Source organism: Hyperolius riggenbachi, chromosome 4 (assembly GCF_040937935.1).
Source record: "Hyperolius riggenbachi isolate aHypRig1 chromosome 4, aHypRig1.pri, whole genome shotgun sequence".
NCBI lineage: Eukaryota > Metazoa > Chordata > Amphibia > Anura > Hyperoliidae > Hyperolius > Hyperolius riggenbachi.
Window position 1 is genome coordinate 200,978,309 of NC_090649.1, and position 23,292 is coordinate 201,001,600.

At 44.1% G+C, this 23,292-nt stretch overlaps 1 long non-coding RNA gene across 1 annotated transcript in view; it reads right to left on the bottom strand.

Annotated features, from left to right (window-relative positions):
* The window catches only part of LOC137570626 (uncharacterized), a 117,138-nt gene extending 102,710 nt beyond the window's left edge, over positions 1-14,428 (bottom strand). Inside the window, exon 1 of the long non-coding RNA XR_011031120.1 lies at positions 14,388-14,428. This is a non-coding gene — a long non-coding RNA (uncharacterized lncRNA). The remainder of the gene's footprint in view (positions 1-14,387) is intronic.
* Between the last annotated feature and the right edge of the window lie 8,864 nt (positions 14,429-23,292).

The following is a 23,292-nucleotide window of genomic DNA, read 5'->3' on the forward strand; positions in this document are numbered from 1 at the left end:
CATATCTGTTGATTCTTTTAAACCAGTAATCCCCCTATTTGTTTCAAGAATCCTGCCGAATTCTCCCCTGCCGCAGGCGCAGAGCCCTCGCCAAGCGCATGCACACCCGCCATGCACGCTTGTACACCCCCTCCTTCCGTCCCACCATGTGCGCAGTAGGCAGATATTGTTATATGTGTAGTACTGCATCCACCCCATTGCATATTACAACTGCCTTCTGTTCCTACAGTGGCTGGATAGTGTAATGGTTAAGGGCTCTGCCTCTGGCACAGGAGTACTGTGCCAGAGGCCTGTTCAGTAAGCCAGCACCTATTCAGTAGGAGACCTTGGGCAAGACTCCATAACACTGCTACTGCATATAGAGCGCGTCCTAGTGGCTGGCGCTTTGAGCCCGCCAGGGATGTCTTTTAAATCACCAGCAAGCAAGAAAATACTCAAAATAATTTTGATAGTGCCTTTTCACCTACTTGTACATATTTTTTCAATTGTAAAATGCTTAAAAGTTATTTTAAAGAGAATATGAAAATTATCTCCTAGGAGAGATAACTAAGTTAATTGCATATGGGCATGTGTTTTATTTGCAATTAATCCTGTCCTTTTTCTCCTGGGTTTTCTCCTGGGTGATATTTTCACAACGTGTTATAAAATGCCTTTTAAGCCACCAGCAAGCAAGAAAATACTCAAAATAAATTTAATAGTATTTTTTCAGCTACTTTTGGGTACTTTTTAAATTGTAAAATGCTGAAAAGTTCGTTTAAAAAGTAGATGAAAATTATCTCCTAGGAGGAAAAAGTTAATTGCATATGGGCCTGAATGTGTTAAGAATGTATACCAATAACAAAAGGGGATTTTTTTTATAAAACACCCATATGCAATAAACTTTTTCTCCTGAGATTGTTCCTAGGTGATATTTACCGTATTTTTCGCCGTATAAGACGCTCCGGCATATAAGACGCACCCAGATTTAGAGGGCAAAAATCAGGAAAAAAAAAAAAATAATAAACCTAGGTGTGTCTATGATGCAGGGGTGTCTTAAGGACTTTTTACCTCCCCCTTTCCAGTTACATTACATACTATTACACCACATATGGGGACAGTCAGGGGCGTCGCTAGCCCTGTTTTAGGGGGGCACGTGCCCCCAATCTTTCCTGGGGTGCTACGGATCTCCCGGCCGCCGCTGCCCCCTCTGTCAGCGGCTCCCTCCAGCCGCCGCCGCCGCGTCTCAGACCTCAGGATCAGGCGGCGAGCCGGCGACCAATCGTGCGGGCGCTAGGACCCAGCGCCCGCACTGATATGCGGAAGTGACATCACTTCCGCATATCGAGCGGGTGCGTCCAGCGCCCGCTCGTACATCTGGTCGGGTCGCCGCTGATCCTGAGGTCTGCTGAGAGGTAGGGGGGGGAGCGGCGGCGGCTAGAGAGGGGGCCTCCCTGTCACTCACTCACTCACTAAAGGGGCTCCCTGGCACGCACTCACTCCCTAAAGGGGCTCCCTGGCACTCACTCACTCCCTAAAGGGGCTCCCTGGCACTCACTCACTCCCTAAAGGGGCTCCCTGGCACTCACTCACTCCCTAAAGGGGCCTCCCTGTCACTCACTCACTTCCTAAAGGGGCTCCCTGGCACTCACTCACTCCCTAAAGGGGCTCCCTGGCACTCACTCACTCCCTAAAGGGGCTCCCTGGCACTCACTCACTCCCTAAAGGGGCTCCCTGGCACTCACTCACTCCCTAAAGGGGCTCCCTGGCACTCACTCACTCCCTAAAGGGGCTCCCTGTCACTCACTCACTCCCTAAAGGGGCTACCTGTCACTCACTCACTCCCTAAAGGGGCTACCTGTCACTCACTCACTCCCTAAAGGGGCTCCCTGTCACTCACTCACTCCCTAAAGGGGCTCCCTGTCACTCACTCACTCCCTAAAGGGGCTACCTGTCACTCACTCACTCCCTAAAGGGGCTACCTGTCACTCACTCACTCCCTAAAGGGGCTCCCTGTCACTCACTCACTCCCTAAAGGGGCTCCCTGTCACTCACTCACTCACTCCCTAAAGGGGCTCCCTGTCACTCACTCACTCCCTAAAGGGGCTCCCTGGCACGCACTCACTCCCTAAAGGGGCTCCCTGTCACTCACTCACTCCCTAAAGGGGCTCCCTGTCACTCACTCACTCCCTAAAGGGGCTCCCTGTCACTCACTCACTCCCTAAAGGGGCTCCCTGGCACGCACTCACTCCCTAAAGGGGCTCCCTGGCACTCACTCACTCCCTAAAGGGGCTCCCTGGCACTCACTCACTCCCTAAAGGGGCTCCCTGTCACTCACTCACTCCCTAAAGGGGCTCCCTGTCACTCACTCACTCCCTAAAGGGGCTCCCTGTCACTCACTCACTCCCTAAAGGGGCTCCCTGGCACTCACTCACTCCCTAAAGGGGCTCCCCTAGCACTCACTCACTCCCTAAAGGGGCTCCCCTGGCACTCACTCACTCCCTAAAGGGGCTCCCTGTCACTCACTCACTCCCTAAAGGGGCTCCCTGTCACTCACTCACTCCCTAAAGGGGCTCCCTGGCACGCACTCACTCCCTAAAGGGGCTCCCTGGCACTCACTCACTCCCTAAAGGGGCTCCCTGGCACTCACTCACTCCCTAAAGGGGCTCCCTGTCACTCACTCACTCCCTAAAGGGGCTCCCTGTCACTCACTCCCTAAAGGGGCTCCCTGTCACTCACTCACTCCCTAAAGGGGCTCCCTGGCACTCACTCACTCCCTAAAGGGGCTCCCCTGGCACTCACTCACTCCCTAAAGGGGCTCCCCTGGCACTCACTCACTCCCTAAAGGGGCTCCCTGTCACTCACTCACTCCCTAAAGGGGCTCCCTGTCACTCACTCACTCCCTAAAGGGGCTCCCTGTCACTCACTCACTCCCTAAAGGGGCTCCCTGGCACTCACTCATTCCCTAAAGGGGCTCCCTGGCACTCACTCACTCCCTAAAGGGGCTCCCTGTCACTCACTCACTCCCTAAAGGGGCTCCCTGGCACTCACTCACTCCCTAAAGGGGCTCCCTGGCACTCACTCACTCCCTAAAGGGGCTCCCCTGGCACTCACTCACTCCCTAAAGGGGCTCCCCTGGCACTCACTCACTCCCTAAAGGGGCTCCCCTGGCACTCACTCACTCCCTAAAGGGGCTCCCTGTCACTCACTCACTGCCTAAAGGGGCTCCCTGTCACTCACTCACTGCCTAAAGGGGCTCCCTGTCACTCACTCACTGCCTAAAGGGGCTCCCTGTCACTCACTCACTGCCTAAAGGGGCTCCCTGTCACTCACTCACTGCCTAAAGGGGCTTCCTGTCACTCACTCACTGCCTAAAGGGGCTTCCTGTCACTCACTCACTGCCTAAAGGGGCTCCCTGGCACTCACTCACTGCCTAAAGGGGCTTCCTGGCACTCACTCACTGCCTAAAGGGGCTCCCTGGCACTCACTCACTACCTAAAGGTGCTCCCTGTCACTCACTATCGGGGTCCCTGTCACTCACTACCTAACTGGAGGCGCCTGTCACTCACTAGCTAACCTGGGGGTCCCTGTCACTCACTACCTAACTTGGGGGGGCTACCATATTAAGGGGGCATTCTGCCTATTTATGTGAAATGCTGTCTATTTATGTGCCTCATGACTGCTGAATGTGTCTTGTTGGGAGCCTTATGATTTGTTGGGGGCCTCATGATTGCTGAATTTGTCTTGTTGGGGGCCTCATGATTTGTTGGGGGCCTCATGATTGCTGAATTTGTCTTGTTGGGGGCCTCATGATTGCTGAATTTGTCTTGTTGGGGGCCTCATGATTTGTTGGAGGCCTCATGATTGCTGAATTTGTCTTGTTGGGGGCCTCCTGATTTGTTGGGGGCCTCATGATTGCTGAATATGTCTTGTTGGGGGTCACATGATTGCTAACTGCGAGACTATGGGAAAAGCTGAATCCTTATCATATGAGACAATAGCATTAAACCTACTTTTTTAGCGTTTTAAAACAGAAAATAAAACTGGGAGGTTCTAAAAAATTGAATACATTTTTCAGGAGTAGGATGGATGAAATTGTTTATCTTCACAGTTTATTTTCAACTTGGATTTTCCATAATGTTCATGTATGAGTTAAAACGTTTGTACAGTATTTAGTTTAAATTGCTGTTGCCACTTTGCGATAGATACCGGTAAGTGACTTTTGGGTTGCAGTTTGGGCACTCGGCCTCCAAAAGGTTCGCCACCACTGTCCTAATCTGATGTCCCACCATTGCTAGGTTCATGTAAATTTGTCTCCACCCGTTACCACACCTATATTCTGGTCCATGGCCCACCCATTTTTTGGTGCGGCGCGATAAGCACGCCACACAACGTGATCGTCATATTTTTGGCACGCTAGCTGCAGTGTGCTGAATTCTGCTGCCTACAGTATGTACAGTATACGCTGTTCTCTAGTGCTTGCACTGTGTGCTGATTTACCTCCAGTGTGTACAGTGTAAGGTGTTACTCTGTGCCTTTATTGATTGTAAACCAGCTGTATTGTATGCTGATCCCTGCTACTTTCAGTATGTACAGTATTAGCTGTAAAGCCTGGTACACACATACAATTTTGATTAGCCAATTTTAGCTCTGTTCATAAAATTCATTGTCTGTTGGCCCACTTACTGCACGGGGGTGGGAAATTGGGGGTCAGTGATTGACCAATCAAAATTGTATGTGCGTATACATCTTTGATCTATGCCTATACTGATTGTAAATGATCGAAATAAAGGACAGGGGGCTCCGTCCAATATTTCGATGGGCAGGCCCGTTATCCGTAGCTTACACCGCTGCTAAGTTCATGTACATTTGGCCCCACCCATGGCCACGCCCACTCACCGCATGGCCACGCCCAACCTCCCCTCCTGGTGCCCACAGGTGCCACTGATCTCCAGGGACCCTAGAAACGCCCCTGGGGACAGTGTTATGTGCTGTGTCCCCCTGTGCCTGCTGTGTCCCCCTGTGCTGTGTCTCCCTGTGCCTGCTGTGTCCCCCTGTGCCTGCTGTGTCCCCCTGTGCCTGCTGTGTCCCCCTGTTCTGCCTGCTGTGTCCCCCTGTGCCTGCTGTGTCCCCCTGTTCTGCCTGCCGTGTCCCCCTGTTCTGCCTGCAGCCCCCTGTGCCAGTGTCCCTCGTCCCCCTGTTGTGGCAGTGTCCCCCTGTTGTGGCAGTGTCCCCCTGTTGTGGCAGTGTCCCCTATTGTGCCAGTGTCCCCTGTGGCAGTGTCCCCTATTGTGCCAGTGTCCCCTGTGGCAGTGTCCCCCTGTTGTGGCAGTGTCCCCCTGTTGTGGCAGTGTCCCCCTATTGTAGCAGTGTCCCCTGTGGTAGCGTCCCCTGTGCCTGTGGCCCCGTTGTCCGTGTGTCCTCCAGTGCCGGTGTCCCCCTGTGCAGGTAGTGTGAGTACACATACATTACCTGCTCCTGCCGCCGCGCTCCTGGCTCCCCGATCCTCTTCTTCCATCTACCGCTGCCCGCTGCTGCCCCCGCCGAACATCGCTGGCCGGTCTTAGCCGCATGGATACGCTATCAGCACACCACGTGCCGGGGTCACGCATGCCGCCGAACAACGCTGGCCGGTCCTAATTATCCGCGCAGGGATACGCTATCAGCGTGCGCCGGGTCACACATGCGTATGCGTGACCCCGGCGCACGTGGTGTGCTGATAGTGTATCCCTGCGCGGCTAATTAGGACCGGCCAGCGTTCGGCGGCATGCGTGACCCCGGCACGTGGTGTGCTGATAGCGTATCCCTGCGGCTAATTAAGACCGGCCAGCGATGTTCGGCGGGGGCAGCAGCAGGCAGCGGTAGATGGAAGAAGAGGATCGGGGAGCCAGGATTGGAGCCAGGAGCGCGGCGGCAGGAGCAGGTAATGTATATAGTGCTTCCCTGCGCCCCTCTGCATCCCGAAATCCGTACCTTCGCCGCATAAGACGCACCCACTTTTCCCACAACATTTTGGGGAAGAAAAAGTGCGTCTTATACGGCAAAAAATACGGTATACATTTGTCAATAAAATGCCTTTTAAGCCACCAGAAAGCAAGAAAGTACTCAAAATAATTTTGATAGTACCCTTTTACCTACTTTTCGGTACATTTTGAGTTGAAAAGTGCTGAAAAGGTATTTTAAATAGAAAATTAAAAATTATCTCATAGGAGAAAACTTGAGTGAAAAAAAATAATTGCATATGGGCCTTTGGTCCATAAGTTTTCTTCTAGGAGATAATTACCGGTATTCATATTTGCTTTAGAATAACTTTTTAGTACTTTGCAATGAAAAAAGTACCAAAAAGTAGGTGAAAAAAAGTACTGTCAGCATTATTTTGAGTATTTCTTTGCTTTTTGGTGGTTTAAAAGACATTTTTACTTTTTCTCCTGAGTTATCTCCTAGTAGATAATTTTCATCTTTTCTTTAACGTACCTTTTAAGCATTTTACAATTGAGAAAGTAACTAAAAGTTTGTACTACCAAAAGTACTTTCGGTATTTTTCTTACTTGCTGGTGGTTTAACCTCCCTGGCGGTAAGCCCGAGCTGAGCTCGGGCTATGCCGCGCAGGGGGAGATCTCAGCCCCTGGTGGGGCGATTTGTGCGCTGTAAATTGCTGTGCGCGCAGCCAGCACTTTGCTAGCCGCGCGCACAGCTTGATCGCCGCCGCTCTGCGGCGATCGGCCGCACGCAGCGGCTGAAGAGGGCCCCCCCCCGCCAGAGCCCTGCGCTGCCCGGACCAATGAGTTCCGGGCAGCGCTACGGGCTGGATCGGGTGTGCCTGACGTCAGGACGTCGGCTGACGTCCATGACGTCATCCCGATCGTCGCCATGGCGACAGGAGAAGCCAAACAGGGGAACGCGTTATATACGCGTTCCCCTGTTTGCTATAGATGCCGGCGACGATAGGACTAGAGGGCCACATGCGCCCTCTAGTGGTGTTTCATGTAGCTACCACTCTGGTAGCTTTACATGAAACAAAAAAAAAAATTAAAAAAAAAAAGGATTTTTTTAAATTAGAAAAAAAAAAATTAACCGCCAAGGAGGTTAAAAGGCATTTTATGACACGGTTTAAAAATATCACAGAGGAGAAAACTCAGGAGAAAAAGTGAATCGCATGTGGGTCATTATCTTACAATTTCCTACTTCATATTTTCATCCTGAAAATAATTTTTCATAGGTTATTTCAGGGGTATAACTTTAATTCCAAAAAAAAGCTGTTTGCACGTTTGATTGGTGTGGCTCTGTAAAGTTTAAGATCTATATATACACCAGCAATTCTGGGTGTGCAGACATATTTTTTGGGTCATAAAGATAATCTCTGTCCCCCTCCAATCATGGGGGTTGCAGGGGCTACTTGAGTGGCATATATAGATGATTAGCACATTCAGCAGCCATGCATCATGGGAGATCTTTCTTGCTCACTTAAAGATGAATGATGATGTTGTTAAACCTTCTGCTTTAAGATGGCAAATCTATTTTTTAGCTTTTTGGTCTCTTTAAGGCCCTTATACTTTCCTAGTGGTTGTGGGTCACCATGAGCTCTCTGGTTATTCTGTAGGTAAACTAACAGGACTGACACAGACAGTTTGACTCCAGTTTCTCCATACCTGCACGTTCTACAAAGCTGTTTCTTGCTCTTGTGAGGACACAGTGCAACTGAGTTGCCAGCAACTAGCTGTATGAATGTGTTGCAAAGGGCTACTTGCTGTCACTGGCAACTCTACTAAAACGTATGTGAATATAACCACAGTTGTTAGTCATAGCAAGTAAGTTACTAGGATGGAGTCACCTATTTAACATGACCATTAGCAGCCTCAGGCAGCATTCATCATCAAATTGGTGAGCAGCCTAGGAGGAAAATTGGGGAGGGGATGAATCCACATCTGTTTGACTCTAGTTTTCCCAATGGACAAGCAATGATTTTTGTATACAAAAAAAAACAACAACAACAAAAAGAAAAAAACAGGAGGAAAATTAATGCTTTGCTGCTCGTTTTAATGGGTCTTTTGTTTACTAGAAATATTTCAGAATCGGGACAGAATAAGTTAAAGGGAGTTTTTCTATTATAAACTTTTGTTTTTCTTAACATCTTAGTAAGGGGGCTTTTAGGACCATTGTAGTCCCTTACACACTCCAATGAGTTCTGGGTCACCATGAGCTTGCTGGTTAGTCTGTACCTCTCGGTGTTACAAGCCCTACTGCATAGAGCCAAATTAATCCATGCCATGCACTGATGAGGATCAAACAATCCAAAACAGTCTGTATGCATGTTGGATTATTATGGCTCTGTACACATTAACAAGCTGACACATCATTGCATTCCAGCGGTTCTGGAGGTGTGTTTAGCTTCTAAGGGTACAATGGTTAATTTGCATATATTCAGCAGTGATGCACTGGGAGACATCTCAAGCTCACTCCAACCTGAATTATCGCAAATTCTTTCTGTTTTAAGAAAGCAAACTTTTGTTTTTCTATTATAAAGTTTGGGTTTCTTCAAAGATCTAAACAAAGGGTAATTTAACAGAATAATGGTTAAAGAAATAAAGACAGTAAAGTATTAAGCATGCATTTCTTGTGCCAAGTCAAAATGTGAGATCTGCACAGTCTTAGTTGGCTGGTTTATCCACATGAAGCAGAAGTCTGGCTGTGTTGGAGCATTCAACATAATGTGATGTAATGATGTGTATTTGTTTATGCATTGGTGTCTTCCGCCCAGAGGCAGTTGTTAGCCAATTGAAGATGAAGAGCTCATATCTGACTACATTAAAGTTTAACATAACACTACCTACTGCTCATCCCATATCATCCCCTTAGGGAACATAAGTTTTATAAATGTTTAAAGGATCCAATCCTTGTTTAACTCTGCATCTTACAAAACTGCTGATCATGAAAATAAAAAACGATTAAAGTGGTTAAAAAACCTACCCATATAACTATGTTAAATTACACCATTACAACATTAAAGGAGAATACTGTGATGCTCCAAAGGAATGATCACTAACAAGGTTAACATTTCCTATGCTGTAAAATTAATAGGTCTTCAACAGTTACCAGCTGAAAGACATTTCAATATTCCTCTCACCTAAGACAAGATCACATCTATGTAGAATGGCATGGGTGGGAGGTTTGCAGAGTGGGGTTGAGTTCTTGCTTTTATAAATAGCCCTATGTTTTTTCAACATAGCTCTAGGTGATAGATGTGCTATTCTATGGTATGGTATGGTATGGTATTCAGGCCATATTTTTCCTAAGGTTCTCTAGGCAAGAGAATACCTAAGACCACAAGTAATCATGTAAACATGTCTGCAATTAGCAGTCAAACGTCATCAACACAGGCCTGGACCATAAAAAGGGCTGTTGAAGGTTTGAGCACCTGTATTGAGAACTATTGCAATACTCTCTTCTGTGGTCTGCCAGTGGACCAGTTTCACCTCTCCAGTCCATTCTGAACTCACTTAACATCATAACATCCCGTTTGTTTATCTTATGAATTATCTCTCTGTGTGGTTGAAGTAAACATACCTAAAGTTAAAACACTTTTGTGGAACAGACTTAAATGTAACATGAATTTAGAGTCTAAATAATTTCTTCCCAACCCTCATACATGGTGGTCTATATTCAGTTAATTTTTCTCCTGAGTTTTCACCCAGGACATATTTTCAAGTCTAACCAATAAACAATCTTAGGCCCATTTTCCCATGGGATGCTGAGAATGTTTGCTGGTAAGTCTGGTGGCGGGCATGCTCAAATGTTACATGTTGCAGTTTTCTGATGTCAGATAACACCACTACATGTTAAGAGACCACCCCTGTGATGTTACAAATGGTGCCATTCAGCTGCACTGTAATCGCAATGGTGTTTGTAGTCGGTAGCCAGGAGGCTGAATTGCCTGACAAGCTTCAGCCCCCTGTGTGAAAGAGGCCTTCAGACACTCAGCAAGCATGAAACTACACAAAATGAGTTCACTCTACTATTTAGCACTATTTAATTTGCCAAGTTCTGAAAAGTAATTTTTTTAGAGGAGTTGACAAGTTATCTCCTTTGAATAGTTACAGCAGCTAGCACTGCCAGTATGGTAAGGATGAACGAGTTCAGTTTAAATATTTGTGGTCCTGAATGTAATGACCTGGCCAAATTCATCTGAAGCGTGTAATATGTTTCTAAAGTAGTATAAAACTCAAAATTAATTTTTTTCTCAAAAACATTAAACATAGCAAAAAGAATTAAGTAGGAAACAAGAAAAATATGACGTTGTACCACGGAAAGATTATGTAATTACTGTGCAAACAAAGTAGGTTACGTTCTTAGCAACACCCCTGGATACAGCAGAAGATTCGTTGTTTACACCTCTTACTATTAGCTGAACACTATCTGATCATTTCAGTGATACGCTCACCAATTAGCTTATGAGTAAAGTAGAGGAATAACTACAGTAAACCCCCATTATCCGGCTGATGCTGGATAAGTGTAATTTCTGGTTGCCTGAGAGTCAATGTTAAAAATAGGCCTAATTAAAAACAAATGAATACAATGGACAGACTTACTGTAATGTCACAGAGGTCTATTACTGTATAAAGAGGTGTAAAAGTAGATTTATGCATCCTGCAAGGTCAGGACTGGTTTCTGGTTGCTTGAGACTTCTGGTTAACTGAGTTCTGGATAACGGGGGTATTACTGTATTAACCCTTCCAGTAGTTTTAAATCCATTTTATATCTTTTTTTTTCAATTAGTTTTATGCTTTAGACCGTGGATTAAATGTATGTCTTATCCTACTTTAAAGTGAACCAGAGACGAAGCACCCGCATGTATTTTACCATATATATCAGTGGGAACATTAGAGAAAACACCTACCCTGCTCTCTGTTTCATTCCTCAATGCTCAGCCTGCTTGTTACCAGCCCTGATAAAATCCCTGACTGCGCATTCAGATCTGACAATAATATCAGAAACACCTAGGCCCATATCCCATTAACTTTTTCTTCTGAGCTTTCTCCTAGGAGATAATTTCTTTTATCTTCTGTTTAAAATAACTTTTAAATAATTTTGCAATTGAAAAGTACGAAAAAGTAGGTGGAAATGTACTATTAAAATTATGTAGGTATGTTTTTGCTTACAGGTGGTTTAAAATGCATTTTTTTTAATAAGATATGACAATGTCACCTAGTAGTAAACTTAAGTGAAAACATGAATTGCATATGGGCCCTTGTTCATATGCTTGTTCAGGGTCTATAGCTAAAAGTATTAGAGGCAGAGAATCAGCAGCCAGGCAACTGGTATTGTTTAAAAGGAAATAAATATGGAAGCCTCCATATCACTCTTGCTTCAGTTGTCCTTTAAAGAGACTCTGTAACAAATTTTTCAGCCTTAGTTCTTCTATCCTATAAGTTCCTATGCCTGTTCTAATGTGCTCTGGCTTACTGCAGCCTTTCCTAATTGCACTGTCTCTGTAATACATCTTATCTCCTTTCCTCTGTTGTGTCTGTCGGGCTAAGGCTTGAATGTGTGGAATGTGCAGGGCTGCTTGTGATTGGATAGAAGCGATACACACCCTCTGCAGGCCCCCTGCACACTCTGTATGACTCACACACTCTGTTTATGTGAGCCTATCACAAGCTGGTTAGTTTGTTTTGTAAACACTGCCTAAAACTGTTAATTACAAGCCAGGATTGCAGCAGAGAGTGGCAGAAACAGCACAGAGGGGCACAGGAGAAAATAAGGAATAGAATGGTATGCTTTTTAGTGTAAGAATATTAGAGTACAGATTCTCTTTAAGGTTACTAGTGAAAGTACTGTACATATGTTTTTGGGCACATAATTATTCTTATTTCTTGCCCAGTTATACACAGGTTGGAGAACTCAGATCAGTGATGAAGCAGAAGTATGTCTCTTGGTGGAATGCAATAAATTAATAACAGAAAAAAATGCATTTGCTGCCAAAAAATATTGTATTAAGTGTAAATGATGATTTGCCAGCATGGTTAAATATTTCTAAAATGTAGCTTCTGCCTGTTCAGCTGTTGGCAGTTTGTGGCAGAGATGGCTTGCTGAATGCGAGGAAACAGCTGTTTTGTTAATATTTGACATTATGCTGATGGGATTTTAAAAGCTTTACATGTTAAAGTGAGCTATTTGAATGCTGTCCCAGACACTCAACAGACTGTGTTTCTATAGAGTAATACCATCAGCATGGCAGTTCCAGTCCTCCAGAACCAGGGTTTGAGTACATTGACAAATAATATATCAAAAACAACATTATTATGGCACATTTTCTCACAAAATGATGGCAAATGCATTCCACATATGTTACAGCCAAAATGCTCCATATGAACATGTTAAAACTAGCAGTCAACATCAGAATATATTTACTTTATATTAATTTCTGAGTTCTGTAACAAGGCAAAGGAGCCTTTAACAAGCACAGTACATATACACGCATTACATCATCATCACAACGCTGCCAATGGTTCTTCTTTCATTGATGCTGCAGGATTGTACTGACCTTTAACCTAACCTTTACCTTCACTAGTGTTACACAAATGACTCATAATTCAGACTCATCATACATTTTCATTTTTCACACACAGTGGCGGGGAGGGGGGGGCACCCCCCCCCCTTCCTCACCTTGGGCTATACTTCCTCCTCCGGCATTAATTGTCAGCAGTAGTGGCGGCGGTGTAAAGGGAACGCGTACTTACTTTCGTGTTTCACGCTGGAGGATCTTCTCTGTATCAGCACCCGATGACGCTACTTCCTGATAAACAGGAAGTAGCGTCATCGGGCACTGTTACAGAGAAGAATCTCCAGCATGGAACGTAGTAGTAAGTCCGTGTTCTCTTTACTGGATATAGGGAGGGCACCATGCCTAGCTACACTGAGGGCACCTATACCTAGCTAAACTGGGGGCACCCATGCCTGGCTATACTGGGGGCACCCATGCCTAGCTACACTGAGGGCACCTATACCTAGCTAAATTGGGGGCACCCATGCTTGGCTATACTGGGGACCTATGCCTAGCTACACTGGGGGCACCCATGTCTAGCTATACTGAGGGCACCCCCATGCATATTTACACTGAGGGCACCTATACCTAGCTACACTGGGGGCACCCATGCCTGGCTATACTGGGGGCACAAACACTGGTCCACATGACAGCCCAGGGGCACCCATACCTAGATACACTGAGGGCACCTATACCTAGCTAAACTGGGGGCACCCATGTCTGGTTATACTGGGAGCACCCATGCCTGACTATACTGGGGGCACCCATACCTAGCTACACTAAGGGGAACCTATACCTAGCTAAACTGGGGGCACCCATGCCTGGTTATACTGGGGGAACCCATGCCTGGCTATACTGTGGGCACCTATACCTAGCTACACTGGGGGTAAACATGCCTAGCTATACTGGGGGTACCCATGCCTGGCTATACTAGGGGCAAACATGCCTAGTTATAATGAAGACACCTATATCTAGCTATACTGAGGGCACCTATACCTGGCTATACTGGGGGCGGGCACCTATACGAGGGGCCTCATCCAAAGTTACACAGGGGGCCCCGTGATTTCTAGTTATGCCCCTGGTAAAATCACTGACTATTTCTGATCTAGGTGATGTCCTCTTTCCCTACTTCTTACTTTCCCTTGCTTTATAAACACATACTACTAACAATACTTAATTTGCCTGTTTAGATAGGAATTTCAGATAATTAATCTTACTATGTTGTCCACTCATGAGAACGTGTACTGATTTACACTGATATACAAAAGCCTTATTGGTACCTGTAAAGTTGTCTTAGCTGTCTATCCAGAGCAAGCATGTTATGAATAAGAAGAAGTAGGATGCCTTAAAGACTTTGAAATATGGAGAAAATATCCATAATACCGAAATAATATATGTTGTGTGGGGGGGCTTTATTTTCTAAGGTACTCCTAAGCTGAAGAATATTAAAGAATCTAGGGGGTCCAACAAATCTGGCCTGTATATATTAAAAACTGCCTGATAGTAGGTGTCAAAAGATGGTAGCTCTCAACTTGGTCACACTGAACCATGAATAAAGCATAGTGAATTGTCTGTGAACCTTCGAAATGTCATCTACATGGCCTCATAAAAAGGCACTTCTATTTATTAGGTCAGTTAATAAAGCTTTTAGGCACAGAACTAGTGAGAAAAACAACTCTTCATTAACCGTAATGTACAGACCTGTAATAAGAAAAATACATTCTAATTTACATTGACCATCCTAGATGGAAGCCACTAATTACTTCACAGAAACAACACTGTCATGAGGTGAACAGTTGCATAAATATTCAGCTAGCATGCATTATCTAGACACCCATCAATTTCAAGCATATTGAATTGATATACTGACCGACTTTTCATTCCCCGGGTCTTTAGCAACCACACCAGCACTGCCTGCTAATCCTCTGCTGTAGCTGTTTAACTTGTACTTATTCCTACAATTACCCGATCATCCCACTGGGAGGCCTATCCGTTACTTTTAGACAGAAACACTTAATCCCCAGAGCTTTTTGACAGCCAAGGAATTAATTCCTGGAGTCATTCTATACAGAATGAGTGAGTGGAAAAGTGAAGACCCATAATATAATCAACATACGGCTATCGTTCCGAGGCAGCTGCTGCCTGGAATAAACTCAGAAAGCTCCAAGCATGAGGCATATTTGTTTCCATGGTATGTGTTTATGAATTATTTTCATGATGCTTTGCCCATCTAACATCCACAACGACTGTATTTAACCTATTTTAAATCAATGAATTCCATGTAAACAGTTACGCACAACGCTATGATGCTGATGTAATGGTGTGCAGCTGATAAAGGAATGCTTTATACAACAGTCCAAAAAGACATCAATCAGTTAAAGTAGATCTATACTCATCCACATAACACTGTGTTAAACAAATCTGATCACTGAGTAAACATTAATAATAAAACTACTATAAAGGACCTTCGTCAGTATTATTCAAGCTGTGCAATAGATCCAGCCTTGTTTACTGATGGTGATTATTCACAGGTTTCTTTGTGCATTATTCCAAAATATTGAAAATGTTTATTTGTGTGCATATGGACACTGCTTCTGCAGGTGAAGCTTTCAGTGTGCACACTTGTTTGAATTGTGCACGGTTTGACGCACTATGGGAAAGAGGCACCACCCCGCGTGCAATTTTAATAAAAGGGCCACTTGAGAATCTGGAATTTTTTTCCTTCCTCCATATTCCATTTTGCATTTTTATCTACAGTAAAAAAAAAAAAAAAAAAAAAATCTAACAGCTTTCAAACAGCTTTGCAGCAAAACGAAAAATTGCAAATGAAAAAAAAAAAAAAAAAATCACATGCGGAAAATGCAAATGAAAACGTGACCACAAAATGATGGAAGTAATGCCACCAATATTGCAGGGACAAGTGTGTGCATTTCACCATGCAAAATGTTATTCTCTCCCATTAGCTGGACAGGCATGTAAGGTACAAGGAAGCACAGGCAGCAACACCCCCAACCAATAATCCTATATACTAATCGAAGGTTGTAAATATGTATGGTCCCAGACGCACCTGTGGGTGGCAGCTTAGTGTGGGCAGCGCAGTTGTGGGTGAAGGCTTTGTGTGGGCAGTGGCTTAGTGTGCAGCGGTTGCGGTATGTGTGCACAGCTACAGAGGCTTTCTTAAAGGACAACTATCAAAGTTAACTAGAATTCCAAATGCCACATATATATTCCAGTAATTACTAGCAAATAGCAATACAAAGGCTTTTATTCATCTTTTCATGTTTTATATGAAGAAAATTATATTTACAGAGAACAGTTTTCACTGTGGGCATTACTATGGAGGACTGTGCCCGGCACATCCAGCATACAGAAACAATCTTCACTGGCTCTAATACTGTGACTGGAATCTTTTCAGAATGATACAAAGCAGAAATATAGCTTCAAATGTGTGTAAATAATCATCAGCTGAAGCTCCGTGTTCCTGTTTGTGTGTCTCTCTCTGCAACGCAGTTTAAAGTAAACAGTTTATAGCCAGGTTACAGTTCAGCTCTGCCTCCCCCTTCCCCCGATGCCGACACACAATTGTTACAAAAACAGCTGGTAAACAAGGCTTTTTTTTCACACGGGCTGTGCTGAGAGACCTCTGAAAAGTATTCTAGTGTTGCTGACTAAAAGCTCTATAGGTATATGGGATTTACAGAAAAATAGTTTCTTTGATGGTTATTCTTTAAGTATGCACAGATGCATGTGTGGGCGGTGGCTTAGTGTGGGTGGCAACTTAGCGTGGATGACTCAGTTGTGGATGGTGGCTTAGTGCAGCAGTTGTGGTGTGTGCACTGCATGTGTGATTCTTTTGAGAAACAGGAGTTTCCTGGTAAATTACTTATATTTAGAAACAAAAAGACCTTGTAAATGGCATTCGAATCTGATCATGGATTTTTTTTTCTCTTTTAGGGTTAGTTGGTCAAAGCCTTGTAAGGATTTTTTACCTACCTTTGGATCAACTTAGATATGTAAGGGTGTAGGCTAGTGTTCTATCATATTTTCTGATTGAACTTGATGAATGGATGTCTTTTTTCAACCTATGTATCATCATAACCACAAAATAAGTTGCTTAAAACCTCTTTAGCAAACATTAAAGCAAATTTAGCAAGTAAACTTATGAGATAATGAATTGTATGTGTAGTACAGATAATAAATAGAACATTAGTATCAAAGAAAATAGTATCATATTTGTTATTTTCAGTTATATAGCTTTAGACAAAAAACAAATAACAGGTATATTGCGCTTTTCTCCTGACAGACTCAAATCACCAGAGCTGCAGCCACTAGGATGCGCTCTATAGGCAGTAGCAGTGTTAGGGAGTGTTTCCCAATGTCTCTAACAGAATAGGTGCTGGTTTACTGAACAGGAAGAGCCAAGATTAGGCAGAGCCATTAACCAGGACACTATCCAGCTTTATTTATAACATTGCATCAAAGTATCACAGTTGCATGTTTAGAATCCACACTCTGTAAAACAAAGTAGAGCTAATAACCCTTTGAACTTTCCTGCAGTTAACCTTATCTCCAGCTGTCTCTCACTGTTTCTTGACTGTTTTAGCTCCTCAAAAAAACAGGACCAAGTTGGTGACTAGCTCATAGATGCTCTTTTGCACATAGATAACAACTTAAACGACAACCATCAAAGCAAACTAAAATTCTAAATGCCACATATATTTCCAGTAATTACTAGCAAATGGCAATACAAAGGCTTTTTTTCATCTTTTCATCATTTTATATGAAGAAAATTACATTTGCAGAGAACAGTTTTCACTGTGGGCATTACTATGGAGGACTGTGTTCAGCACATCCAGCATACAGAAACAATCTTCACTGGCTCTAGTACTTGTAACTGTTATCTGTTCAGAATGATAGAGAGTTGAAATATAGCTTCAAAAGTGTGTAAACAATCAGTAGCTGCAGCTCCGTCTGTGTGTTCCTGTCTCACTCTCTCCCTCGCAGTGTAAAGTAATCAATTTACAGCCGGGTTACAATTCAGCTCTGCCTCCCCTCCCCTCCTGCTTCTCCCCCCCCCCCCCCAATGCCAACACAAAATTGTTACAAACAGCAGGTAAACAAGGCTTTTTTCACACAGGCTGTGCTGAAAGCCTTGTTTACTTTATAGTGTTGCTGGCTAAAAGCTCTATAGATATGTGGGGTTTACAGAAAAAATTGTTCTTTGATAGTTGTTCTTTAACCTCTTGAGGACCATGGTGTTAAACCCCCCTAGTGTCCAGGCTATTTTCTACTTAATTGGCCACTGCAGCTTTAAGGCCAAGCTGCAGGGCCGCACAACACAGCACACAAGTGATCCCCCCCCCTTTTCCCCCCACCAACAGAGCTCTCTGTTGGTGGGATTTGATCGCCCCCTCTGTGTTTATTTTTTTTTTAATTAATATATATATATATTTTTATATTTATTACTTTTTTTTACTATTATTATTTTTTACAACCCCCCAGCCGGCCAATCACGGCAATCGGCTGTCATAGGCTTCTGCCTATGAGAGCCGATCGCTCTCTTGTCCCCCAGGGGGACAGCCGTGTCACACAGCTGTCCCCAGTACAGTGCTGCTGCTGATTGCAGCGCTGTACATGTAAATACACAGTGGTTTCGCCATGCAACAGTCTTCCGAGCGGCAATCACCGCTCGGAGATTGAAGGCGGAGCTCCGCTCCGCCCACCAAGCAGGAGATGCGCACACAGCGTGCGCGCAATCTCCTGCAAACTGCTGCCCCAGGACTTTATGCCGATCGCGTTAGGCGGTCCTGGGGCTGCCGTCACGGCCACGCCCATCGGCGTGACGCGGTCGGCAAGCAGTTAAAGAGACTCTGAAGTCTCATAAAATGCCACTTTTTATGTAACAGTTACCTTCAGCAGTACCTAACCAAAACGCTGCATCCCGCGGCAGATCGCTGGTTTTAAACCCTCCAAATACCGGGGCAAAAATCCACGACTTTAAAAGTCATGGATTTTTCTGCCCGGGGAGGCAGAGCTTTGAGCTGCAACTCTGCCTCTCTCAGTGAAAGAAGACTGAGAGGGGCGGGGAGAGGGGCGGTGATCAGCGGGGATCGACACGCATGGAGGCAGAGCTACAGCCCAAAGCTCTGCCTCTATGAGGAAGTGCTCACCGCATTTTCCCACAGTGATTTGGGGGGTTTAAAACCAGCCATCTGCTGCGGGCATGCAGCATTTTAGTTAGGGCGATACTGCTGAAAGTAACTATTACATAAAAAGTGACATTTTATGAGACTTCAGAGTCTCTTTAAGTATTTTAACTACTCCTGTACTGGTAAACAATATGAGACTTTTTTTCTTTGCTATTAACCACTTCCGGATTCTCGGTGCGTATATGTATGCCCCTGAATCCTGAAGTGTATTCCATGGAAACCGTTCCATGTCAGTTCACGGAGGGTGTCTCCGTGAACACCCTGCGAGCCGATCGGCGGCTCGCAGGGTAAATGTAAACACACGGGGAAGATCTTCCCCGGTGTTTACATGTATACGGCGCTGCTGCGGCGCCGTAGCAGCGCCGTAGAGGAGATCGGTGATCCCCGGCCTCTGATTGGCCGGGGATCGCCGGCATCTGATAGGCTAAAGCCTATCCCATCAGGCGCAGGACGGAAATCCGTCCTGCGCCGCTCACAGGGGGAGGGAGAGGGAGGGAAGGGGAAGGAGGCCAGGAAGCGCTGCGGAGGGGGGCTTTGAAACACCCCCCCCCCCCCGCAAGCGCAAGCAGCCGGCGGTGATCAGACCCCCCCAGCAGGACATCCCCCTAGTGGGGAAAAAAGGGGGGAAGTCTGATCGGCCTGGCTGCAACCTGATCTGTGCTGTGGGCTGGAGAGCCCACGCAGCACAGATCAGCACAAAATAGCATGGTATATAAGTGGTTAATGATCGATTTAATATCCTTACTACACATACAATTCATTATCTCATGTGTTTATTTTTGCTTCAGATTTGCTTTAAGCATGATAACAATGATAACTCCAAAGGAACTTCATCACATAAAATAACCACAACGACAAATGCGAAAGGGGGAAAGATGTGATTAGCTCCATGCAGAAGATAAAGTGTGGCACATGCACAGAGGGGCGGGGCTTTTATACTCACCGGAGTCCCAATCAAGAACACCTGCCCAGCAACAGGCCAGACACACCTGCACCTAATCAAGAAGCATGCAGTTAACTTTGCTGTTCCAATCAAACACTTTCAAAGTCATCACCAGATAACTATTCATAAAAAAAACACAAAACAAAAATGATTCATTGTTCTTAGAGGATGCAGACTTTTGGGGTAAGCTAACCAAATTTGTTTTATCAATTTCAGTGTGTAGAAATGAATAGCTGACAGCTTTATACCAAAACACAAATTATCCCAGGGAAGGAGTTGAGGAAAACATAATTTATTTATTACTTGTATAGTGCTGAAGTTTCTCACAGTGCCTTGCAGAGTATATAGTATGTAGTATGAAGTGATACAGTGCTGTTCTCTGGGAAGATGTATTAATCATACTGTCCTTCAGTGATAAAGCCATTGCACAGTACATGTTCCCTGCTGTGCAGCAACATTTATGAATGTGTGTTTGAGATAACGCAAGTATTTTAAACACAGCTTTTTCCTGATTTATCAATGTTCTTCTGCCCTGGAGAACATTGGAAAAGATAAGTAATACTTTAGATGTGGACTAATAGGAGGTAAATGCACAACCCTGGCCTGGGTCATATGGCTCATGGTTGCCGAAAGGTTTGAGAACTACGGTAATGTCTAAAGTATTGCAGCACAGACAAGCAGTATGACAAGCACATTACAGCATAATAATATACATATAATAATAAATCTGGAATATATTTTATAGGATCACTTATGTCTAGTGGTCTCTAGCCCTGGAGAATGTTAGTAAATCAGCCAGAGGCTGATACATATCGTGTTTCCCCCCTGTGCACTCTGAGTTCTGCTTTAAGTAATGATTTGCTTGTACAAAAATGGATAAATCTTCCCTTTAGTGCACTATATTTTGCCCTGAGAGATAAATGGCTCTTCACCACTGACTTTCGATTCTGAAGGGCTGTCATAAAGGTAATTTATTTTGCAAAGGTTAAATTTCCTTTAAATTTCTAATTTTAATTTGTATTCCATCAACTGCAACATCTGTCATTTCCGCCGATAATGAGTCATATTGCAGCGATTTTCAATCTGAGAGCCAACATTCAGAGCAAATAACTGTTTGTTTTTTTCCATACATAAATTGTTTAGTAAGCAGACCCTTTCTGCTCAATTAGCCATTTGAGCTTTTAAAATCGGCAGCAATGCATTAACCATCAGGACATGATAATGTGAAAGATTAAAAATAATCACCTCTTACAGTCTGTAGTATTTCAGATAGGGTGATGTTTCCTAATGAAAACTATTCATGGAAAGAATTGAAAGAAGGGCATTATATAAATGTTTAACTGTACAACAAATCAAGCTCTAAAATACATTTCATGAAAAAGCATAATTTCATAAAACAAATATAAAGTGGTAAAAGTAATGTTGATAACATAGGCTATATAAATATATTTATGTGTATGCTTTCATATTAGTTTGTAATGTACAACCAAGATCACTTTTTCCAGAGAGTCTCTTGTCTTCATTTGAATGACAAAGCTATATTCATTTTCTCTGAGACCGGGTTCACATATGACAATGGCGTCAATTCACCAGAGAGGATTTACTAAGAGAAAAAAGGTAGGTAGTTTATCTCATGAGGTATTTTAACACTCTGGAGTCAATTCACCAGTGTGAGAGCACAGAGAGAAAAATGTTCGATAGCAGGGGATAATGGAGAGATATGCATGAGGAAAGTGTGAGAAAGCAGAGAGTTAGGTAATCGGTATTAATGATTTGCATGGGATACTTTTCCTCTCTGTAAGCTTGAAAGTGAAGCATTGTGGGTAGGAGGCGGAGTTTTACCACTACGTGACCAGAGTATTCCCGCCTTTTACTGCCGGATCATATCATAAATCATATCACGAGTGAGTCTGAACTTCTTCACCACCTCTGTCTCAGTAAAATTATCAAGAACTGTTCTCTCACAAAAAATACGAGGGGCGATTAAACAGACCCTCCTCCTGCGCCTTTGTCTCCTCATAATAGAAGCAAGCTCTAAGACCTAGTGCACACCAGAGCGGTTCGGCTGCGTTTTGCAATCCACTTGCGGCTGCAGATACGCTTGGGTAATGTATTTCAATGGGCTGGTGCACACCAGAGCGGGAGGCGTTTTGCAGAAACGCATACTCCCGGGCTGCTGCAGATTTTGGATTGCGGAGGCGTTTCTGCCTCAATGTTAAGTATAGGAAAAACGCAAACCGCTCTGAAAAACGGCACTTCAGAGCGGTTTGCCAGGCGGTTTTTGTTACAGTAGCTGTTCAGTAACAGCTTTACTGTAACAATACATGAAATCTACTACACCAAAAAAACGCTTCACAAAACCGCAAAATGCTAGCTGAAACGCTACAGAAAAATAAGAAAAAGCGTTTCAAAATCTGCTAGCATTTTGCGCATCTGCTAGCGGTTTACAGAGTAAGCTCAAAAGGCTCCATCTTCCACAGCAGCAGCTGCTGTGTGAAAACCACGATATCTCCAGGTTCATTCAGGGGATAAAGAGATGAAAAAATAACGAATGGCCACACCCCCTTTCTTCCCTGGTGAATTGTGATTTGGAGAAAAACTAACTACTAACTATCACTTATTTATCTCATACTTATCTCACATTTATCTCTTGCATTTCTCTCTGTCGATATTTTCCCCTATACTTCTGGAGAATATTTGGAGATATCACAGGAGGTAAATTACCTCCCAAGAGATAAATAGGTTGGTAACCTCTGGTGAATTGACGCCTAGTGTGAAAAAGTAGCATTTTAGGATGGATTAGAACTTATGCGATTGCTTTTTTACAATGTTTTGTGGTGCGTTTGCGTTTTTTGACGCAGGTGCGTTTTTCATGCGTAGTGTGCGGTTTAATGCGTTTGCGGTTCGATAATGATAAACGCATATGCGTTTTTTATGCGTCTTTTTATGTATGCAAATCACTAGGAAGACAACAAGAAACGAAACACATCACAGATCTTTACTTTTTAATTAAAAACACATTTAAAAACCTCATGAAAAACGCAATGCATATGCGTTACCATAAACTTTTATTATGTGCATTTTGGCAGTCAGCCTGCATATCATGCAACACTACCAGCGTTTGTGGAACGCATACTGTACAAATGCAGGGAACCGCAGCTTCTTCTGCACCCCATAGACTAATGTTGCTGCATGAAGCACAGCGTTTCCTGCTACGCTAGTGTTTCTGCCATGTGTGCACCCAGCCTGATTGGAGACATATGGCCTGATTCGACCGCAACTACCCTTAGCATTAATGTATGCCCAAGGCGACATATGACATGATGAGATAAACGTGTGTATGTACAGTGTCAAACAAACAAATAACTATGCTGTGTTCCTTTTTTTCTTTCTCTGCCTGAAAGAGTTAACATTTAGCTATGCAACTGACAGTTTCTCTCCAGTTGGACCTAGTCGAACTATAGCGTAACCCTTACTGATAAGGAACTACAGCCATAAATCTCTTTCCTACAGAGAAGAGATTGTGATTGAAGGAGATAGATAAAAAAGGTCAATAGTTATTGTATTTTAGCAGATGCACAAGAAATAGAAAAGACACAGCTCTATGGGATTATGGGAAGGAC